Below are 7,696 nucleotides of genomic sequence, written 5' to 3'. Positions count from 1 at the left end.
AAGTCAGAGCATAAGATTATGAATTCTGAGTGATTGTGTTACAACAAGGCTGTAAATGAACATAAAATATAAAACACCATCCTTATATTTGACCACAATAATCCATCGAGAATCTTGAGAAGAAATCAATACTGTTTTACTATTACTGTCACAAGTCTTACAATGGCCCAAAACAACTCTGTTTTTGTATAAAATGTCCAACCCTTTCTACATCCTAATCTGATCCCTTTATAGGCAAGCAAACTTAACACCTCGAGCTTCCTCCTCCAGCATGAGGGGAGCCTCGAAGGTGGCTATTGACTATCCCTATCTAGTGCATAACTAACTTATTAATTACATAATGGCTAAACTGAAATTACAAATGGTTTTCATTTAATCAAAATCCACAATCTTTGCTCCTCGTAGCATGATGCTGTTCTGGCTCCTGACACATGTCCTTTTGCTGATTGAGTTGAGAAGGCTGAGCTACAGATACAATGAATACTGATTTTGGATGCTTGAAAGCGCTGATGGCTCATTAATTGACCAAGAGATGTGCTCCTATTTTAACGGTCTCTGTCTCCCATTTTCCTTCATCATATAAATACCACGCTCCAAACTCTTTAAACCTTTAATGACAACGCATAATAACCATATGCCATATGATCTGGATGCTTCATGGACCAAACAGGTGTACCAACCGAACATTCTGGTAACCCCACCAATACCCTAGTAGCTCGGTCATAAAGTGCCTTTGAGAAAACTTTATGAAAATAAACAAAATATTTTATTTTCCCTTCAAGACCTACACCTGTCACTGTTTGAGCTGTTATGAAATCCATGTATGATCTCCCTGCCTGTGTTTGAGACCTTCTTTTTACCGTTAGCTGACCTCATCATCAAAATTCATTGTTTTTCCACAAAACAGCATTCTACAGCAGTTTCGTAGCGCGCTACGAAACTGCTGTAGATGTCAAAACAGAACCTATGTATCTTTGAAGCGTTTTCTGCTTAGATTCATGATCTCTTCAGACATTTGTACAGCTATTAGGAACCTAAATAGTTTTAAAAAGATGAAGCTTGCTTCTGTCATTACATATCACAGCAAACTTGATTAGCATCAAACCAATAAAAAGCTTCATAAATCCCAACTGGAGCATAAAGTCACTGCAGTATTCCTTGCTGTCTTCAATAACCCCTGAATTTTCAGTTTCCATATTTCTTTTGTATGCATATGCCAATCTCCAGTGGCGTCCATGTTCAACACATGTAATTATAAGGCTAATGCTTTTCATTTTCTTCGTTAGACCCACATCAGTCCCAGATGTAGCACTAGCTGAGCGCTTTCTCACATAGCCTTCATGAAGTGGTTTAGGAATTTGATAGGAGAACTGTGAAAGATTTATTCTCTGCTCTTCGAATGAAATTTAGATGTTGAACCCTTCAGAATGTGTCACAGTAAAACATCCTTCACGCTGCTTCATGTTTTCTTCCTCTTCATCAATGTTTTTATAACCATCTTGGCCACCATGACCGTGTGGAACAGAAGGATTCTGAGCAGGCCCTTCAGCTTCAAATGTTTCTCTCTTTCTAGAAACTGCCTGCAGACTTAGATTGAGATAACGCTTTTGTTTTTCTAAGTGTTTTTTAAGCTTCTTCAGAAGATCTGGAGTGGGCGTCTCTAACACTTAGATGACCATTTTACTCAATTGTTCAATGTCATAGAGTTCAATTATACCTTCATTGTGACCATCTCTTTGGGAAATTGCCCGACTTGATTCTCCAATACCTTGATTGAACCCTCCGCCTCCTCGACCAGATCCTCTTGACTGAGGCCATCGAATATCTTCAAAAAGTATCTCATTCAAATCAAGCCATTCATATAGCTTCTCACTGACGTGGTAAAGAAAATGCTTCCCATTTTCCATATCATAATCAATGACAACAACATCTTTAAATTTTCCATCTCCACCAATGTCACTGGAGTTGGCCACCGCCAATGTGCATATATCCAAAAGAATCTTGAAACCAGCATACTGACAGTGGCATTTGGAAACATTTGGTAGACCTGTGCAACCAACACAGCCCAGTGTATTCCTCCAAGAAACCCGATAGTATGTGAATATATTCCTCTCCTCTGATTCTGCCCTGACTCTGGTCCTCTCGAAATTCAAGAATATGTATTATACAGGGTAGGCAGCAACATACTGTCGCACACAAAATGAATGGCATGGCATAACCTATACAACTGAATGTGAGAAACACAATACACAACCTGTAAAGATTTGGAGCATCACTTGAGGATGAGTGACCACCAAATATCCACACGTTCCCAGTAACGAACCAAACAGCAAAGAAGCAGTCTAAAGCCAATTTGAACCGTTCTACATATACATTAAACCTGGGATTCCTTCCTGCCATATGCTGACGGCTCCTTAAATGGCATACGCTTTTGGAGATCATCATTTGCAACACGTTTGAGTAACTCTGTGCGTTGCTCATCACTCATAACCCGAACCAATGGCTCCAGAACCCGTGCGCGCTTGGCCTTGCGATGCGTCCAAGCAACGGAACACAGCTAGAATTCCGCACATGGTGACTGGCTGGAAATACCAAAACCGATAATTCTGTAAGGATCTTTCGGATATTTCTAACTCTGGTGAAGTATGGGGGAGGATGCAATGGATTAAATAGGCTTTGCGATGTTCGCGGAGGATGGGGATTTGTAGAAGGTGGGAGGGAGCGAATGGATAAAGGCGAGCAGCATTCCAATCTAGTAAGCTACTCACATAACCCCGCAAGAATTAATGCAGCAGTTTCACACAAACCATCTTTGCCGAGATAAAACCATACTTTCCTGAGTACAGAGTAGCATTTCAATCTAGTTAACTAATAACTCCACCGCTTCACCTACAATCTCACAGAATCTGAAGCTCCCACATGCAGAAAACCGGGTATGAGAAAACCCCGACATATCCACAACTATCTCTGCTACTCCCAGTGCAAAATCTCTAGATGATTATAAGCTTCTGTATAAGCAAGATTTTCTTGAACTGTGGCTTTTAAGTGAGCGCCAGAAATTATAATGACAATCCTCCATTTGCGCATGAACGGAATGATCTATAACACCCGGCAATTCCCCAAACATAATCCACAATCCAGCGCGCTGTTGTAGAGGCCATGTGTCATACAGTTAACACGTATGTTGTCACTTGACCAGTAAGACCTGTATTTTCTCATTGCTATCTCTAACCAAGGCTTCATGTTCCCATTATTGTGACGAACAATTGAATTTTCAATATCCAAAAACTCCACACTTGGGTTGTGTATCCTAGGCCCAATACATGCTAGGAGCTATTCAGAGGAAGGTCAAGTTGTAAAATGTAATCAAACCGGGTGGCAGTGTTCCAAGCTTCCACAATACCCTGTCCTCATTCATGCTTTGCCACTTGTGGTAAATGCCAGTTATATCACGTTTCTTCCATTCTTTCAAGTCAAAAACATTCATCCCATATGCCCAACCACAAGCGTTCGGATCAAAGTTCTGGGCTATGTGAGGATTAGAAAAGTTCAGATATTTGTCAAAGCAATGGAAACTCTCGCCACATGTTTCAACTGCACCATTTACTTTTCCTTGGAGGTTGACAGACCAGAGTGCAGTCAAATCTTTCTGTACCACGATATCATCATCCAAAAAGAGGATCCTGTCCAGTTTAGGGTAAACTTGTGGTAAATAAAAGCGAAGATGATTTAGCATAGACAAGTATTTTGGATTTCGATACTTCAAATTGGAAAAACCCGCTGCTAGAGTAGTTGGATGATCTGCCTTAAAATAATATTCTTTCATTGCTACAGATTCAAGCTGCCTTAGAACTGGACAATAGGAAGAATTTAGCCATTTGAAATCATCAACATTTTCAACATGTATTGTAGCTTTGCTTGGAGGGTTTTCTAAAAACCACATCTTCATAGCCCCAAAATTCAATCTATCCGTTACAAGATGAAAAACATGCTTTTCAGGTTCCTTGGCATTCAGTATGGTTGAATTAACCATGACAGAGGTATCCAGCACATTGTCACAAAATAATGCATAACACCAGAGTTATATCCTTTAGTCAGCATTAGACCTTTAAGCACATCATCCTCATCCACAGCAGTTGTAGCCCATGTACAAAAGGCATGATAGGATTTGAACCTCCACTGAAAACTTGAACAAATCCCCAATTTCGCAGCACGCTACGAAATCACCTAAACAGGTAGCGCTGCGAAACTGCTAAAAAGAATTCTGGCGCTGCGAAAACACCCTGTCTTTAAGCTAGGCTAAAAAAAAATTTGACAACAGCATTTTCAGTGATAACAGCTTCTCTAAATTTCCGGTGATGGAATTGCGACACTCTAGCAATCACACTAGCCTCCTCGATGTAGACATGATGATTGGTTTTCTCCCCATGCTCTGCTAAAGCGGAAGACTTAGTTCTCATATGCTTGAGGTCAGCTGTGTGCTCACTAATCCTTTGCTTAATGGAGCGACCAGTCTCACCAATATAGGGGGTCCCACAAGAAAAAGGAATAATATAAACCCCTTTCATGTCCTTAGGGTCGATGGGATCCTTTACATATCTGAGGGATTTACGAATGGTGTTGAGAGGTCTAAAAGTTGCGGGGTCTCAATTTTGCAGCACTTGCAAGGACTACTGACAACAACTAGTGCATATAGGACTCTCTTCAAGGCTATATGTGCAGAATGCAGTAGTCCAATTATAATTGCTAGAACTATGGATGAAGCTATAGTTTATTACACCGTTTGCAAGGAAACTTATCGTTTAGTTTATTTCCATCGATTAAATTGCATGATACTTGCAAACAATAGGACTACAGCATATTATGTTCTAAGAGGCATGGAACTAGAAAAAGTATTGTCTAGCCTATGAAAAGTTCCAATATCAGCAATATTATGCAGACAAATCAATTATTATGGATTGGTTGTCCAATGTTATGAAACCAGCTCAAGAAAAGATAGAAAAGATAGATCAACGCCTTAGAATTCAGCCTCTTCGAGGGGGCAACCTCCTTTACATTACATAAATGAACAATTCTTGGATGATTCAAATGACAAAACCTCCTTTCTATATATAGGAGTCTAAGGAGTCACAATATAATCCAGCTGACCTAACAATAATAATATAAAGCCACAAAAATAACAATAGAGGGATTCTATGGGCACATTAATAACAATATGGGGGCAATGGGGGCACAACAATATAATAAGGGGTATAACTACAATAGTAATGGGGTAATCACTAGTATTATAGGGACCCAACATGCCCCTCTCCTTCAAAAAAGTGTTGTCCTCAACGCTTGAGTAGTTCTGGATACTTCTGCATAAAATTCTCATCCTCCCATGTGGAATCTTCAGCGGATAAGTTCTTCCACTTGATAAGTACTCTGAAATTGATCGATTTCGTAGCTGTCGAGTTCTTGTTTCTATACTGCTTCCGGTTCCAATATAATTTTTCCTTCCTCGTCAAGTTCTGGCAATATTGTTTGAACTGGGAGCTTGTCGCCTATAACCTTCTTTTTAACATGAAACATGGAAAACTGGGTGCAATCGAGAAGCTGCAGGAAGCTCCAATTTGTATGCCATAGTACCAATCTTTTGCAACACCTTGTACGGACCATAATACTTTGGTGATAATTTATTATCCTTCTTAGCTTGCTTGAGGGACATTTTCTTATATGGTTGTAGCCGTAGGAATACCCAATCACCTACATCAAAACTTCTTTCACTGCGATGTTGATCTGCCTGTTGTTTCATTCTATTCTGTGCCAACACGAGGTTATCCTTTAAGAGTTGGAGGACTTGTTGTTGATGTTCGATGTGATGTTCCACTGCCTGAACCTTAGAATTTTCTCTTAAATATGATGTGATGGATGGTGGTTGATACCCATAAAGTGCCATAAATGGGGTCATTTTTGTTGCTGTATGAAAGGAAGTGTTATACCACCATTCAGCCAGAGGCAACCATTTGACCCATTGTGTCTGTTTATCAGATACAAAGCAACGAAGATATCCTTCCAAACATTTGTTTACTATCTCAGTTTGCCCATCAGATTGAGGATGATAAGATGAGCTATGAGCTAACTGAGTACCAAGACAAGAAAATAATTATGTCCAAAAATTTCCAGTGAAAATGGGATCTCTGTCACTTACAATAATCTTTGGGTTTCCATGTAGCTTTTGAATTGTTTCCATAAATGCAGTAGAAACTGTACTGGCTTTAAATGGATGTGATAATGCACAAAAGTGTGCATACTTGGTAAGTCTGTCAACTACCACCATGATGACACTCTTTCCCTCAGACTTGGGTAAACCTGTGATAAAATCCATTGAAACCTCCTCCCAACGTTGGCTTGGAATGGATAAAGGTTGTAATAGACCCGGTGTCTTAATTGTTTCAACTTTATTTTGTTGGCAAACCAAACATTCTGCCACAAAATTTTGAATATCTGATTTAAGGCCATCCCAAAAAAATTCCTTCTTAACCCTGTGGTAAGTTTTTAAAAATCCTGAGTGCCCTCCTAAGGGAGAAGTGTGCAATTCCATAAGAATCTTTTGTTTTAGCTGGGAATTCTTACAGAGGTATAAGCGATCTTTGTACCATAACGAATCATTTTTCCAGCTAAATGTATCAGACGTACTGGAATCTTGTTGTAGCTTTCGAATAAGTGCCCACACTTCTTCGTCATTCTTCCATTCCTCCCTTGCTTCATTTATCCAATCTGGTTGGATAATAGAAATGGCGCACAACAATGCTTCCACATCCTCATCCTTTCTTGAGAGTGCATCTGCCACCACATTTTGCTTCCCTTTTTTGTAGATGATTTCAAAGTCATAACCCAACATCTTTGTGACCCACTTTTGTTGCTCTTCAGAGGATAATCTTTGTTCTAAAAAGTATTTAAGGCTATCATGATCCGTTTTTACCTTGAAGTGTCTTCCCATTAGGTAGGGTCGCCATTTCTTAAGTGCATGGAGTATTGCCAACATTTCCTTCTCATAAATAGCTTTTCTTAAAAACTTTCCCTTGATTGGACGACTTTCAAAAGCAATGGGTCTTTCATCTTGCATTAGAACAACACCAATTCCATTTCCTGAAGCATCACATTCCACAATAAAGGTTTTTGTGAAGTCCGGTGTAGCTAAGACCGGTGCTTGGCACATTGCCTCTTTAAGATGTTCAAAGGCCTTTGTTGCTTCTGGAGTCCATGAAAATGCATCTTTCTTCAATAATGTTGTTAGAGGTGCTGCTATTCTCCCATAATTCTTAACAAACTTGCGATAATACCCTGTCAACCCAAGAAATCCTCGCAGATGCTTTATGGATGTGGGGATTTTCCATTCCTTAATGGCTTTAATTTTGCTAGGGTCTACCTTAACTCCTTCATGAGATACAATATGACCCAAATATTCCACCTCCTGGACTCCAAAGAAACATTTGGATCTTTTTGCATATAATTGTTTCTCCTCCAATAGTTGTAGCACCCTGTCAACATGTTCAACATGATCCTTCCAAGACTTGCTGTAGATTAGTATATCATCAAAAAATACTAACACAAATTTTCTAAGGAATGGTTTGAAAATTGAATTCATCAAACCTTGAAATGTTGAAGGTGCATTGGTAAGGCCAAAAGGCATGACCAAAAATTCATAATGACC

General features: G+C 39.5%; 1 pseudogene; it reads right to left on the bottom strand.

The window, feature by feature from the left end:
* Positions 1-3,337: 3,337 nt before the first annotated feature.
* LOC149258717 (polygalacturonate 4-alpha-galacturonosyltransferase pseudogene) lies at positions 3,338-4,033 on the bottom strand (annotated as a pseudogene).
* Positions 4,034-7,696: the final 3,663 nt, after the last annotated feature.

This window comes from Pinus tabuliformis, chromosome 6, assembly GCF_031772625.1.
Source record: "Pinus tabuliformis cultivar Carrire ecotype Pingquan chromosome 6, CPIR1, whole genome shotgun sequence".
Lineage (NCBI taxonomy): Eukaryota > Viridiplantae > Streptophyta > Pinopsida > Pinales > Pinaceae > Pinus > Pinus tabuliformis.
Note: the sequence above shows the minus strand (reverse complement) of the source record. Positions and strands in the feature narration are given on the sequence as shown.